At 34.6% G+C, this 16087-nt stretch overlaps 1 pseudogene; it reads left to right on the top strand.

Annotated features, from left to right (window-relative positions):
- The first annotated feature begins 13441 nt into the window (after nucleotides 1–13441).
- Nucleotides 13442–13910, top strand: LOC138146741 (large ribosomal subunit protein eL28 pseudogene; annotated as a pseudogene).
- The last annotated feature ends 2177 nt before the right edge of the window (nucleotides 13911–16087 follow it).

The raw sequence follows: 16087 nt of genomic DNA on the forward strand, positions 1-16087 counted from the left end.
TCTGTGTGTCTCTCTCTGTGTCTCTGTCTCTCTCCCCCCACTATGCTCTCCTTTAAATTTCATTCTATAAGAAAAGAAGAATTCAACGATTTTAGAAAACCATGGAAAGACGCCTAAATAATGAAGAGTAAAAAGACAGAACCGAGAAAACATATACAGGGACAGCAAAATTGTTTTGAAATGACTTTGAATAAACAAGTTCTTTTGACTATTATAAATACACAAATAATTATAAAGGATGAATGAAGAAAAGTACTACCTATTTCCAGAGAAAGAATTGATAAATAGAAGTATAGAATAATTTTACTATATGTGTGTGTGTGTGTATAACTATTTTTGTCTAACTGTAGTCATCCCCGGGGGGGGGGGGGGCAGGATTTCCATTTCCATGGTAATATTGTTATATATTTGAAAGGAATAGAAAATAGCATAATAGAATTGCAATTTTGTATGCAATCATCTTTTTAATTGTATTATTATGGAAATGCTTGTTTTATTCCATAAATTTAAAATAAAATTTAATAATGAAAAAGAATACTGAGACCTTTCACTGTGAGTTCTACTTCCTTCCTTTTCTTCACCTCACAACTATTTTAGTTCATCAACCATTCTTACATCCTTTCCTGCAATCTCAGACAATGAAGTTGTCCTTCTTGCCAAGACTAATGCCTCAGCATTAAAAAAAGAGAAAGAAAGATGTTTCCACACCTACCTCTCCCTTCCTTCATCTACACACTTTCTCACTCTCTCAAGTCAAAAATGAGATTTATCATTAATTGATTGTACTTACTGATTGTGTTATCGGTTACCTGGAGCCATTTATTGCAGTTGAGAATAGTATTTGCTACTCCTTTATCCTGGCTATTTACACAAACGTCTTTTTGACTTTATTTTCAGTTTGCAGACTGGGTGTGATGGGAAGAAGACAATACAAATACAATACAAAGAATATTATCTTTTTCCCCTTTAGTTCAAAGTTATGTTACTGTTGGGGTGGCTAGGTGGTGCAATGAATAAAGAACCTGCCCTGAAGTCAGGAGGACCTGAGTTCAAATCCGACCTCAGACACTTAATACAAAAACTAGCCCTGTGAACTTGGGCAAGTCACTTAATCCCAAATTGCCCTCCAAAAAGCAAAGTTAGGTTATTGTGACCTTGGTCAGTCTTAGTGTGATAGCCTTAAAATTACTGCTACATTAGAGGACATCTCAGTTCTATTACAGGATCTCAGAATTTGTTCTTCCAAGAACCTTCTGAATTATGTTACACCTACAAAAAATTCAAACAAGAAACAAAACCATTATCCTCTCTCCAGGAAAAAGTTCACATGTTTATGACAGCAGAATTAATTAAACAGGATAAACTGATCTTTATGAGTAAAATTTAGGAAAATCAGAGATACATTAAAAATTGATAGTAAAAATTAAGGTGTAGCTACAAACTATATTGGTTATAATATGTTATTGTTTGAAAATATCAGAGAGTAAGACCACCTACTTATAATATATTTACTGATATTTTAAAAACCAAAGCAGCCTTCCATTTTAATTATGAAATTTGAAACTCATCTGACATACTTCCAAGAAGAAAATAAGCCTTGTTTAATGCATATGATTACATGAATATGATCATAGCTGATCTTTTATATCACAGTCAACGATTTAAAAACTACTTTACAATAAGTATCTATTTGATCCTCACTACATCTCTGAGGTAAGCATGACAAGTATTATTTCTATCTTACAGGTAAGGAAATTGACAGTAAGAGGTTGTAATTTGCCTATGATCACCTGGATAATCAGAGTTAAAGGTTAACTTTGGGCCAGGTCAGTCAGAGTTAATGTTAAATTTGAGGCCAGGTCAGTCATGATTCTAGATCAGCATTTTTTTTAATATGTAACACTGTGATTTTGTTTGTCATCCTTTTGCAGGAACTGCACAAATATCCCCGGTATTTTTCCTATTTTATGATGTATACTAATGAAGTGAGCACTCACCCAATCTTTCCACTATAACATGACCCATATTCTATATTGCCATGAGAAATATATATTTTAATAATTCAAAGAATACATGATTTCATTACTGCAGGCTCTCCAATAACCCTAACATATCAAAAATCCTTGTACCTTAGTAGATCATGATTTGAAAGCTGGAAAGGACTTTTGAGGTCATGTAGTTCAAGCTCTTAATCATACAAAGGAGGAAACTGATTACCTGGGCATATAGAAAGAACTTAACAAATGCTTAGTGTTGACAAAGTAACTATCATTCAATCTATTCTTGGTGATTTTCTACACTGGAGAATGCTGTACTCCACAAATAAAAGAATCTAGAATCGATTCTTAGTATAATATAACCACATTGTATGATTGAAGCACAATTTTAGAGGAAGAAACAAAATTAAAGATGAAAAACAAGTATATAGAACCCTCACTCTTGAATCAGAAGTACTATTCAGGTGATATTTATCATTAAAAATTCTTTGGGTGGTTTGCCTTCTTTTGGTCATATTCCATTGCTTCAGTTATCCAAAATTTCTTAGATAAGAGCTATATGTATTTGTAGAAGTCTATTGAAACATTCACTTCCATCTTCTAAGCTTTTTCCTTCAAAGTAAGAAACTGGCTCTTACCAACCTACCACAGACTCCAATCCCCAGGTTCAAGTGTAGTTCAAAACTTTAAATCAATATTGTGAGTAGTTTTTACCTTGCCAAGTTGGGTTAATGTTGTTCTGTATAAACTTGAAATTTGTTTCTTTATACTGTCAGTTGTAGAAAATCACTTCTGGCAAAAGTTGTGCACTGACTGTAAGGAAGGCAGAACCAGAAAACAACACCCACAGTTGCCAAAGCAATGTGAATGGAAAGAACACCAAAGTATGAAACTGAATGAGATTTAATTATAATGAAGCCGTTTGGTTTCACTGAAGAGATATACCTATCTCCTTTCTTTGCACAATTTTGGTACTGTAGCTTTGGAAGACATATTGGCTTACTAAACATATTCTTTAGTTAGTTTGCTGATTTTTTTTCTTAGTTTTTATTCCTTTTGTTTGTTTGTAAATCATGATGTTCTGAATAAAAAAGCAGAGAGATATATTTTAAAAATTCAGGTAACATTAAAATTAAGATATACTATATTTCTCTCAAAATTTTATTTAGAATCATTGTGAAAAAAGTATACATTTTATTTGAGGCTTTTTCAAATTGCTTATTATTTAGCTGATAAGAAATTAACTTACATAAATTCAACGGATTTAGAGCTTAAATTGAAATTTATACATATTTAGTCATGTTTAAGATTTATGTTATAGAGGGGGCTAGGAGGCACAGTGAATAGAGCACCAGCCCTGGAGTCAGGAGGACCTGAGTTCAAATCCAGCCTCAGACACTTAACACAAAAGCTAGGTGTGTGACCTTGGGCAAGTCACTTAAATCCAATTGCCCTCCAAAAAAAGCAAAAAAAAAAATTTTATTTATGAGTTTGAGAGATAAAACTGTAATTTTACTCTTATTTCTATAAAGTGACAATGTATGAATGGACTTTTAATTGTATTTATGATTTCACTGGGAAGTAAGAAAAACAGGAGCAGCTAGGTAGCTGTAATGTAATGCCAAGGAAAGGCAACTTCCCCAGGTTCAGAATACCAGCATAGGTGCTCTCCATTTTATTCAGTGACAAACCAAGAACAGAGAAGATCAAAACATGACATCATTCAAAATACAGCATTTACTAAGTGTGATTAAGTAATCTCCAAGTACTACCCCACCCCAGGACCTTCCAATCATTCAATCAATTACAAAGTCTGTGTTCTAAATACTTCTCCACCCCTAGGCTATACCTTAATTAAGTCCACCACAAAGCCCCTCTTCTCAAATGGAGATTAGTTTCCAAACATAAGGTCAAAAGTTCCCCACCCCTGGATCACAATTGAATCTACCCCAGAGTTACATCAAGTTTAAACACAGCACTTAATACCCAAATGGAGGTCTTTTCTTCATCTTGACACTAGGCAAGTTCTCAGCAATCTTAGTTCCTGGGGAGACAAGGCTTAGCAAAGCCACAAGATACATTGCCAGTCCCTTCATGAATTTATCCTCTGTCTGTAGAACAGTCCTAGAACCCCTGAACACATTAGCAAAGCCCTCTCCCAGGATTTCTGTAAACATACAACAAGAAAATCCTTCTTCAGGGCTTCTGAACCAACAGAAAGGCTCCCAGACCCCTGCAACAACAGCACTGTCCCTCACCAGTGGACAGTATTCACTCTCTGTCTGCAGGACAGTCTCAGGGCTTCTTAACCAAATGCCAGGTTCCAAGACTTCTTCAACAGGACAGTCTTTCACCAGTGGACAAATCTGGCAAAATAACATCAAAACAGACAGACAAAGTACCAGCAAAACATCCATGTCTCCTCAGTCCTTGGCAGCTCAGGGGGCAGGTCTCAAAAGTCCAGGGCAATTCAAAGCGGCCACCAGCAATTCTCTTAGTCTCTCTCTCTCCACGAGGTGCTGCTTCCAAAAAGATCTTCCGCCTCTCTCTAGTGTCTCTCCAAATCTACATCACCAGCTCCTCCCAGTTCAGTACTTTCTTTTCACATCAACAAGCCCATCCCACAGGTGGGATTAACAAACTCTGGGTTTTAACACAATCAATTTGAAAACTAAGCCAATACAGGGGAATCTTTAATTGCCATTACTATCACAGTAGCTCAGTGGATAAAGTGCTTAGCCTGGAGTGAGAAAAACCTGAGTTCAGGTCTTGTCTCAGACACTTACTAGCTGTGTGAGCCTAGGAAATCATTTAACCTGTATTTGGCTGAATTCACTGGGGAAGGAAATGACAAACTATTACAGTATCTTTGCAAAGTAAACCCCAAATGGATTGACAAAGAGTCAGACAGGACTGAAAATGACTGAACAATAACAGAGTATCTTTTCCCCAGAGTCACTCAACTTGTAAGTAATATATGAAGCAAATCAATCAATGGTCTATATTAATTCATAGGGTTGAGACATATAGATAGATAGATAGACGAATGATTGGATAGATATGAATATACATGTAAACACATTTATTTATTCACATACATGTTCATATATATTTATTAATTTATTTTATGTTTCAAACCTTCTCTTCTTTCCTCAAGCCTAATACACCATAGCTTTTCTCTGTGCTCTGTGAATTGAAGACCCTGCCTGACACTTTCCTGAGAAAAGAGAGGTTACTACCTGTTCTTTTTTTTGTTCTTTTATTATTTTTGAGGATAAATATCACTTTAGACATTTATTTCGTTGTTTGACCCTGAGCAAGTCACTTAACTTGTGGGTCTTGGTTTCCTTATCTTTAAAATGGGTATAATAACACCTAGATAAAATTAGATAATATATGTAACATTTTCCACAAACCTTAAAATGATATATAAATGCTTGGCTTTTTTGTTTGTTTTTTTCAGCCATGTGACCCCATTTGGTGTTTTCTTTGCAAAGCTGATGGAATAGTTTGCTATTTCCTTCTCTAGCTCATTTTACACAACAGGAAACTAAGGCAAAAAGGATTAAGTGACTTGCCAAGGGTCACAAAGACAGTGAGTATCTGAGACCAGATTTGAACTCAGAAAGATAAGTATTCCTTATTCCATGCCCCGTGCTCTATCCACTGTATACCTTTGCAAAGAAAAGGGCATCCTCCTCATTTAAAAAAAAAAACCTTGAGAAAAGAAAGAATGGAAAATTATGTCAAGGGGTTTTGAGTTAAAGAGAAAGGGTATTTAATCAATTAATTATCAATCATTTTTTAACATTTAATGTTGCTATTAAATTAATAGCACAATGGATATAAATATAATGAATTAAATAGATCTTACTCTTGTAATTTACATTATAACAGAGGAGATAACTTGTCAGAGGTTCATATTTGCATTCATATATATGATTTTTATGCATATTTAATTTACCAAAAGAGTGATTGCAAACTTCTTCTTATTAGCTTTCATTTCTAATATTTGCATGAAAAAAAGGAGTAAACATTTAAATGAAACTTGATTTATATGGCACTTATAGTCTTGATAGACTTAATGTAAAGGAAAAATAGAATAGGCCATTTGGGTGTTATGTATAAGTTGAGACTTTTTTCTTTTTCCAATGCCCTGAAAACCTTTTCGAAATTTATGAATTCTGGCCTAATTTATCTTCTAGAATAATTTACTGTTTTATACCTGGATATCTTTTTTAATATTTTCTCACCATTTTAAAATTTAATTAAATTTTAAGAATGTTTAACTTTTGAATTAGCATTTTAATTTCAGACCTATATTTGAGGAAATAGAACCCCCAAATCACCTTAGTGTGATGGGCTACAGGTGTTACTTAAATATGTGCAAACTGTAAGAACCTGGTTTCAGGTTCTTGTAATAAAGCTCTTGAAGTTTTTTGGTAGTTGTAAAAGTTCCCTGAATTTCAAACTGAGGGCCATGAGATTTTCAAGGCTCCTTGCTGACTTACAAAAGGAGCTTAGAATCTACCAAGAATTATAAGAAGGGAACTTTCAGACATTGCAACAGACATTCATGCAGCTATGGTTTGATGTCCTACTGACATGAAGTGCACATTTTTGTAAAGATTGATGCCTTAAGAGTAGCCCCCAGGCTTGCCATGATGCAAAATTGTGAAAGAATTTAATTCAAAGTTTCAACGGATCTGTGATTTTATCAATGTGTATACTCCCTCCAGTGTTATGGCTCACAGCTCATGCAAAGTCTCACAGCTTCTCTTACTATTGTATTATCCATATGATTCTGGGAAAAATATTTTACCTAAAATAGTGTGTCTTCTTATATATCTCTTGGTATCCTAATGTTAAAATGCAGTGTACAGGCTATCTATTGCTTATCTCCATTATATGACCAGGAAATATCTGCTCAGACATATTTTTTGATCATAGCTTTAAAGTAACTTTCTGTGTATAACAATTAATGATATAGTTTCTTCCCACCCAAAATAAAAATATTAACATCTATATAGAGCTTAAAGGTTTGAAAATCCCTTTACAAATACTATTTCATTTTATTCTCACAAAAACCTTGGAATGTAGGTGCTACTATTATCCTTATTTTACAGATGACAAAACTGAAGCAGAAAGATGTTAAGTGACTTTTCCAGGGTCATAGAGCTATTGAGTATCTGAGGTTGAATTTGAACCTAGGTTTTGTGACTCCAAGTCCATCACTCCATCCACTGTGCCAAAAAGTTGCCTTCTATCATGCTGTGAGTGACTAAAATCTGGACCTTGTAAAGTCTAAAATTTCATGATTCACAAATATAAAGCTTTACCCAAAGAATATTAGTATTAAAAAGCTATTTTTGCTATTTTTATTCTTTCAAAGACAATCTTAGATTAGACATTCTGCCAAATGAAATATATACTGCTTTCTTTCTTTTTTAATTCTTTGCCTTATTCTTCATTCATCTCCAGCATTTATCCAAGATATACATAGTTTATAGTCCAGCTTTATGGGCTGACAAAATGTTACACCATACTTTGGGCAAAAAGATATTTGCATCACTTGGCTTTTACTGTTTTGAATATTTAAAGTAGAATCTTTTTAGTGATGCTAAAACTAATTTAGGAAGCACTACAATATTCTAAAACTAAATACAATCAGCAAAACATTATTTGCAAGCAGAGGCATCTGGAAAATTTCACTATCTGTACAGAATCCTTTTAACATTTGTAATCTGCTCTGGATTGCCGCCATCATGGCGGCAAAGACTTTTGGCAAACATATCTGTTTTATGCCTTATACAAAATCAATAATTGTTAAGTGGTAAAACAAATTTATTTCTATTGTATCTTTCAAGGAATTTTCTTGAAAATTATCATCAGATACATATTGATGGAGCATAACCTCAAAAGTCTTCTTTAGTTATACCAAATGAACTGTGTTTTTTTGTGTTGTTGTTGGTGGTGGTGGTGGTGGTGGTGTGTGTGTGTATGTGGTCACTAAACAATAAACATTGTGGCACTGTATATTCTCAAACACTTATGCATACATTAAGATTTAGAATATCATTTAAAAAAAACCTGTTCATTCCAGTACTTCTTCATTTATGTCCTTTGTGGGCCAAGCACTCTTGTAAAGGTTTTCATAGAGACAAGAGAGGAGTGGTACGAGTAAAAGAGTATGTGCTCATATATAATTATAAAATTTAACTCTATTGGCCCAACCTCTGTATTCTAGCCTTTGTCTAATTTCACAACTTCAATTGCCTTTCAGACATTTTGTACTGGATGTTCAGTAGTCATCTTAAACTCAACATGTCCAAAAAAGAACTCATTATCTTTTCCCCCTAAATTTTCACCACTCAATCTTCCCTATTACTGTAAATAGGAACACCATCCTCCCAATCCATCAAACACTCAGCCTAGGAGTCATCTTTAACTCTTCATTATCCCTCACCCACCCATATCCAATCTATTGTCAAAGTCTCTTAATTTCACCTTTGTAGCTCTCTCAAATATACCCCCTTCTCTCTTATAACTAATATTACTCTAGTATAGGCCTTTTTTTGGATTATTTCAATAGCTTGATAGTGGGTCTGTCTACCTCAAATTTCTATCCACCCTCAATGAATTCTCCATGTAGTCACTAAAGTGATTTTCTTAAAATATAGGTCAGACATGCCACCCCTTTATGCAATAAATAATATTGGTATCTTATTGTCCCTAGAATCATATATAAAATCATTTCTTTGTCATTTAAAACCATTCATCACATAAACTCTCTCACATTTCCAGTCTTCTAACATATTAAGTAGCAGGTGGGACATCAGATAGGACCCTGCAATTCCTTTGAAATTATATTGCCACCTTTGTATCTTATTGGCACAGATCATGTTTGGTCCAACTTTTATTGATTACTTTTCTATTTTTTTATTAAAAATGATGGCTATGTGATGCTAAAATTAAAATAGGGAAATAATGTTAAGATAAGAGAAGTGGTTTGCCCAGTGTTTCATGGTTAGCAGTTGTTGGAGATGGGAGTCCAATCACTCCCTCCATTCTACCCCACTAGAATCTTTCTAGGGTAAGAGAGGTCTGGCAATTGACATCTAGCCTAGGAAGAGCAGCTGTACTATACATGGTAGTCCATGTTCTGCTTTCCATTCATCTCTACTCTATGTGTGTATGTCAATGGCTACCATGAAGAAATCAGATCAATGACCACTTCAAATGAAAACCTTTAGAATTCCTGGAAAATTCAAGGAGAGATAGAGCTTCATGCAAAGTGATAAGTAACAGCTAAATACTGAACCTACTGATTCTATCTACAAGGTACATGGGAGTCTCCATATTATAGCTGCCATCTCAATAAGAAATTTTTTTTTAAATTGAACTCACTGTTCACTGAAAGTGCATAGGCTCATATTACCATCTGTCAGGACTTTTCCAATGACCTTCCAACTGAAATTAACACCTCAAACATCTATATCCTCAAATCTACCTTTCATAGTGCTCTCAGAATGTTGTTTTTTTCTCTTTTGAATAGGCCTAGACACATTATTCCTCTGCTCTGTGAGCTTCAGGGCTACCCATTATTTATTGAAATAAATCCTAAATATTTTGCCTGTCATCCAATGACTTGTGCTCAGTCAGGAACTTTATTTCATATTACTACTTTCTAAATCAAGTAAACAATCCTTCATTAAGCACTATTATGAGTCATGAATTGTCTAAGGTCTAGGAATGCAAAGAAAGACAAAAATAGCCCCTGTCCTCAAGGAACTCACAATCTAAAAAGGGAAACAGCATTAAAAAAAATTTACAAACAACATACGTTAGAGCTTATTTAGAGGCAATCTCAGAAGACAAGTACTGGCTTACTGGGGGCTAGGCAAAGCTTCTTGCAGTCATACTTAGACTGATACTCAAATGAAGCCACTAAAGCTAATTTTTCTCCAGTTCTTTATAGCTGTCTTTATTGGAAAAGTGTTCTGTAGTTGTGTTTGGAGAATCCTGGGGATTGACTTGGCAGGTGGACTCATCAGTATTTTATGTTGTATGCAAGTTATTTTCAATGGAATTTCTCTTTATCTCTTCCTGCCGGTTTTTGTATATATATTTTTGTATAATATAGAAATGTCAATGGTTTGGGTAGGTTTATCACATCTTGCAAATGTACTAAAATGTTCTATGCTTCAAATATTTTTTTAATAGTTTCTCTAGAGTTCTCAAAATATAATTATATCACCTTCTAAGAGTGATGAATTTGTGTCCTCATTGCTTATTCTAATTCCTTCAATTTCATTTTATTGTATCAATGCTATAGCTAGTATATTAAAGACAATGTTGAAAAACAGTGGCTATAATTAATATTCTTTCTACAAACCTGATATTATTTTGAAGGTTTCTGGTTTATCCTCTGGCTTATTTATTTACATTCAGGTTTATTATTGCAGATAATGCTTACTCTTGTTTTTAGCTAGATACTGCTTATTATTTAATAAATAGCTCCGTTGATTCCTATGTTTTCTATTTTTTTATCTTTTTGGTGGGGGGAAGTATTACCACTATTATTTAATATTGTACTAGAAATGTTAGCTTTAGCAAGAAGAGAAGAAAAATAAATTGAAGAAATTAGAATAGGCAATGAGCAAACAAAATTATCAGTCTTTGCAGTTGATATAATGGTGTATTTAACTAAAAAAACTACTTGAAATAATTAACAACTTTAGCAAAGTTAGAGAATATAAAATAAACCCACATAAATTATTGACATTTCGAATAATACTAACAAAGACAAGCAGCAAGAAATAAAAAGAGAAACTCCATTTAAAATAACTGGAGACAATAAAAAAATTATGTGGGAGTCGACCTCCCAAGATAAGTCCTGGAACTATAAGAACACAATTACAAAACACTTTTTCACAAAAATAAATTCATAGCTTAACAATTGGAAAACTATCAATTGCTCATGAATAGGCTGAGTCAATATAATAAAAATGAAAATTCTACCTAAATTAACTTCTTCAGTGCCATACCTATCAAACTACCCCAAAAAATATTTTGTATAGCTAGAAAAAATGATAACAAAATTCATCTGGGAGAACATAAGCTAAAAAATATCAAGGGGACCAGTGAGAAAGATGCAAAAGAAGGTGGGATAGCTGTACCAGATCTAAAACTATATTGTAAAATAGTAGTCATCAAAACTATTTGTTACAGGTTAAGAAATAGAGAGTTGAAATCAGTGGAATAGGTTGGGTACACAAGACACAACAATCAGTGTCAATAGTTGTCTACAGTTCAACAAAACCAAAGACGCCAGCTTAAGGAATAAGGACTCTCAAGTTGACAAAAACTGCTGAGAAAACTGGAAACACCTTACACCATATACTAAGATAATCACATGCCCATTTTGAACTTATCTTAGTACACACTATAAGGTGCTAGTTTAAGACTAGTTTCTGCTGTTCTATTTTCCAGTTTTCCTAGCAGTTGTTGTCTAATTGGGAGTTCTGGTTCCAGAAGTTGGAATCTTTGAGTTTATCAAACAGTAAATTACTATGTTCATACTATTTGACCCAGCAAAAAAAAAAAAAAAAAAAACTACAGGAAAAAAACACCACTATGCCTGTATCTCAAAGAGATCATAAAAAGGGGGAAAAGACCCCCATGTGCAACAATATTTACATCAACTCTTTTTTGGTGTGATAAAGAATTGGAAATTGAGGGGACACCCACCAATTGGAGAATGACTGAACAAGCTATGGTATATGAACATAATGATATACTATTGTACACTAAGAAATTATGAGCAGGCACATTTCAGAAAAATCAGGAAAAAACTTATATGAACAGATGCTGAATGAAGTGATCAGAATCAGGTGACCATTGCAAACAATAATAATAATAATAATAATAATAATACTCTTTGATGATCAACTATGATAGACTTAACACTTCTCAACAATATCATCATCTAAGAAAATCCCAGAAGACTGGTGATGTAAAATGCTATTCACATCCAGAGAAAGAACTATGGAGTCTGAACCCAGAGAGAAACATACTATTTTCACTTTATTGTTTTGTTTTTCTTTCTCATGGTTTTCCCATTTTGTTCTGATTCTTTTTTTTACAACATAACTAAAGTGGAAATATTATTAATATGATTTTACATGTATAAATTATTTCAGATTGCTTGCATCTTGGGGATGAGGGAGCTAAAGAAGGGAGAGAGAAAATATGGATTTCAAAATGATGAAATATTGAATATCGAAAAACTATCTTCATATGTAATTGGAAAAAAAATTAATTACTATCAAGTGTGTTTGGGGGGTAGTGGGGAAAGAATACTTAAAACTTCTCCTTTTAAATGCCCATTTTCCCCCTCAAAAGATAGGTAGCTTATTCTTGGTTGTAATCCCAGCTCTATTGCCTTCTTGATGATCATATTCAAAGCCCTTAATTCCTTTAAAATGGTAGTTGCTAAATCTTGTGTAATCCTGACTGTGGTCCTACAATATCTGTTATTGTTTTTTGTTTTTTTCTAGATACTTGAAATATTTTTCTCTTTGTCCTAGGGGCTGTGGAATTTGGGTAAAATAGTCCCAGGAATTTTCATTTTGGGATCTCTTTCAAATGTTGACTGATTTTTTAAAATTTTGATTTTACCCTCTGGTTCTAGGATATCAGTGTAGTTTTGCTAGATAATTGTATTAAATATGATTTCTATGTTTTCTGTTTGAACATAGCTTTTTTGAAGTTCAATATGTCTCCAATTATCTCTATTAGAGCTTTTTTTCCATATCTGTTGCCCCCACCCCTCAGGAGATAATTCACATTTTCCTTTCTTTTTTTAACTTTTTTTTTGTTTTATTTTCTCTGCCACCAGAAATCTGTAATTGCATTTTCAAGGAATTATTTAATTCAATAAGTTCTTGTACCTTTTTTTTATTCCAATTTGCCCAATTCCCTTGAATAATTATTTTTAGAAGTGAAGTTTTGTACTACTTTCATCATCTGGTCAATTCTTCTTTTTACATTTTTTTCTTTAGTGACAGTAAATATTTTATCATTTAGCCAATTCTTTTTATGCTTTCTTTTATCATTTTCATTCTTATTTTACCAAACTATTACCTTTTCATTTTTTCTTGAATGTTTCACATTTCTTTTTCCCATTTTTTTCTCTGCCACACTTACTGGATTTTTTCAAATCATTTTTTTCTCTATCTTTTTTTAAAGCTCTTCTAGGAATTCTTTTGGGGCTTTTTTCTAATTTGCATTTTTCTTCTGGACTTTGTAAATATTTTCAATTTTTTTCCTTGTTCTGAGTTTTTTTCATTCATTCATTCATTCATTCATTCATTCATTCATTCATTCATTCATTCATTTAAATTCTCTGTCACTGGGGAGCCGCCGCGAGAGCAGCCCCCGCCATGTAGGCCCACCTACAGTGGACGGTCCTTCGGGACTGCTCCAGCTTCCTCATCAAGCGCAACAAGCAGACGTACAGCACCGAGCCCAACAACCTCAAGGCCCGGAACGCGTTCCGCTGCAAAGGGTTGATTCACTGGAAGACGGTGGGCATCGAGCCGGTGGCCGACGGCAAGGGCACCTTGGTGGTGCTGAAGCAGCGGGCAGGTCAGAGGACGCCTGCCACCTCCTATGTCAGGACCACCATCAACAAGAATGGCCCGGCCACACTTAACAGCGGCGGCACATCACCCTCAAGAATAAGTACCGGAAAGACCTCCGCATGGCTGCTCTGCGCAGGGCCAGCCCCATCCTTCGGAGCCAGAAGCCAGTGGTGGTGAAGAAGAAGCGGACACGCCCACCGAAGAGCACCTAAGGGGCCAGGCCTGCCCTTGGCTAATAAAGTCAGACTGCCCACCTTGAAAAAAAAAATTCCCTGTCTCCATAGTATTTTTTTTTTTTTTGGCGGGAGGGGGGGGTCAGGAAACTAATTTTGAGATTTGTATATTTTCCCAACCCATTTCTTTATAGAACTTCACACTAAAGTTGGGCTTTGCTCTGCAGTGTGTGGGTGTGTGTGTGGGTGGGGGAGGTATTGTACTGTGCCACAATCCTGTTTACACTGCTGTTTTCAGAGCCAATTCAGGCAGTCTGGTCATTTTTGGTGCTTCCAAGGTGATGTGGTTTATTTATTTAGAGACAGATGTGGTCTATGTTGTCCTGATTTGATCTCTGGTCCTTATCCAGAAAGGGCCCCTGCTCCTTTTCAACCACAAGTTCTCCTCTCTGACCTGAAAATTAGAGCAGTTCCCTGCTCCCTTGCAATTAAAAGCGCTCCTCCTGGTTCTCTAACGTTGACCTGAAAACTGATATGAGCAACGAATTTGCCAACAGTGTTTAGTCCTGTACCCAGTGCTAGCATAAAAGTCACCTAGAATATTATTTTATTCTGTTCCATTGTCTAATCCTTTCATTGTCTTTGATCTGAGAGTTCATGACACTATCGCTGCTGTTGTCCCCACTGCTTTCAAAGCTCACAGCTATTGTTTCTGCCATACTGTGCTCTGGGACAGTGTCATCCCAGTGTCACAGACCTCTTCTTCTGACCTCCAAAACTGTCTTGGTCTAGAAAATTGTCTCACTTCAAATATTTTTTGGCTATGTCACTCTATAATTTCAACTTGAGGATTAATTTCAAAGTTGTTGTTTAGAGGGAAACTTTGGGAGAGGTCGACTGTAAAGTTTCTTCTACTCCACCATATTGGATCTATCAATTATTACCATTTTACAGATGCAGGGTACCTCACTTGTCTAGGATCACAATGTCTGATCCCAGATTTTAACTCATGTCTTCCAGACACCATTTCCTGTATTTTACACACTCTACCACCTAAAGTAAGAGAACAGATAACCAGGATGCCAAAATGGTGACTCTGAAGTATTCTTTGAAAAAGAGAATCATTTTCACAATATTTAATAGATGCTCTATGGAGTCTCTGTCTTCCCCAAGCTCCTTTTAATTCCATACTTGTGCTTAGTACAGACCCAAGTAAATTAACTTTCCCAAGGTAAACTCTTATCCAAACCTCCTTATCCCCTAAACTCTTCCCATTTTGGCCTAACCCAGGTTAAGGGTATTGCCTTAAAATTGTACAGGTCCTAGGTTACATAATTAGATTTTAACCATGCCTTCCTAGAAAAAGTAACTTAAATCCCAAAACGTTATATTTCTAGTGACTTTCAACCACTCTGATAGGAATGAAGATTTTCATTAGTCATTTTATTGTTGTTGTTTGGACATTTTTCAATCTCATCCAACTATTTGTGACTCCATTTGTGGCTTTTTTGGCAAAATTACTGGAGAGGTTCCCCATTTCCTTTTCCAGCTCATTTTACAGATGAGAAAACTGAGGCAAAAAGCATTAAGTGACTTGCCCAGTGTCACACTGCTAGCAAATATTTGAGGCTAGATTTAAATTTAGATAGATGATTCTTCTTGACTGATGGGCCAAAAACCTATCCACTGCACCAACCATCTACTCAAATATAGTATTTTAGCAACCTTCATGATAAACAATCTCTTACACATAATTAGCCACTTCTAACTGCACTGTATGTGTATACACCTAGTCATATTTGCTTTCTCTTCTTTCTTTGCTTGTCCTGCACTCTTTTTGTGACTATTAAGATTGATTTTCAAGTTTTATTTTCTTTTGCAGAAATGAAAATAAAATAGATATTTAAGCTTCTGAGTTAAATTTTATATAATTTCTGAAATTTAGGGTGAAATTACTAAAATAAAATTTGGAAGTAGAAGAAAGTCACTGAGAATAGAAGAGTAACCTGTTAAATAATGAATTTTATAATCAAAATTTTTCAACATTGATATGTAATAGTTCAGTGAATCATTAGTCATAATATTTGTCAAAATGATGGCTTGCTAGGCTGTCTCTAACAGAAAGTGTGGCTTAACTTTATTTCAATAACTTCACATCAATGACACAACTGACAGAAAACATTATTAAATCTGACCTTCTTTGCTTTGGATCCATATAATAAAGTTACTTATCCCAATTATAGTACAGTCTCCTCAATCTTGGCTCATCACA

The sequence above is a fragment of the Petaurus breviceps genome, unplaced genomic scaffold, assembly GCF_028583685.1.
Source record: "Petaurus breviceps papuanus isolate PSGF00001 unplaced genomic scaffold, PetGlider_PUasm1.0 90769, whole genome shotgun sequence".
Taxonomy (NCBI): domain Eukaryota; kingdom Metazoa; phylum Chordata; class Mammalia; order Diprotodontia; family Petauridae; genus Petaurus; species Petaurus breviceps.